The 486-nt window shown below is 55.8% G+C and overlaps 1 long non-coding RNA gene across 1 annotated transcript; it reads right to left on the bottom strand.

Annotated features, from left to right (window-relative positions):
* Window positions 1-5: 5 nt before the first annotated feature.
* On the bottom strand, window positions 6-480 carry LOC147819521 (uncharacterized; the record flags this gene model as incomplete). Its single annotated transcript, XR_015436861.1, has 2 exons — window positions 218-480; window positions 6-85 (listed from the first exon to the last, which is right to left on the bottom strand). It is a non-coding gene; the product is annotated as an uncharacterized LOC147819521 (long non-coding RNA).
* Window positions 481-486: the final 6 nt, after the last annotated feature.

Raw genomic sequence — 486 nt, 5'->3', positions numbered from 1 at the left:
GTGATCTTACAGTCATCTTGCTGCAGAGCTGCCAGGTCTGCTGGCTCTCTCTCTGGAGGACAGGGGGCTGCTGGAGCTGGAACCTCTGAAACAGAAAAGGAGTCAAATGTTTGGAGTGGCAGTGAGAAATGTCAGTGCTCTGCTGCTCTGCTCTCTTTGACAGCGTCTCCACATGAAGCTGAATCACTGCTCAACACAGTCAGCAAGCCTTCATCACCTTGTTGTGTTTGGGCCTCCACTGTGCCGCCCTCGTGCTCGACGCAGCAGCGGTATTTATATGTGCTGTTATCTGGCTGACGGATCAGCAAGATGGCGGCGGTGCGTCCCGACTCTCTGAGCTCCAGCTGCTCTCCATCATCAGGTTTCAGCTCCTCCAGAGGACCATCCTCCTTCTGTCTTTTCCAGGAGAACTGGACCAGAGGAGGAGACATGGCTGAGGCCAGACACAGCAGGGAGCTCTTCCCCTCAGGGTGGGCTCTGGGTGCT

The sequence above is a fragment of the Seriola lalandi genome, unplaced genomic scaffold (genome assembly GCF_002814215.2).
Source record: "Seriola lalandi dorsalis isolate HSWRI2012SDOR001 ecotype SW California unplaced genomic scaffold, Sedor1 jcf7180002052484, whole genome shotgun sequence".
NCBI lineage: Eukaryota > Metazoa > Chordata > Actinopteri > Carangiformes > Carangidae > Seriola > Seriola lalandi.
This window is presented reverse-complemented; position numbering and strand designations above follow the sequence as displayed.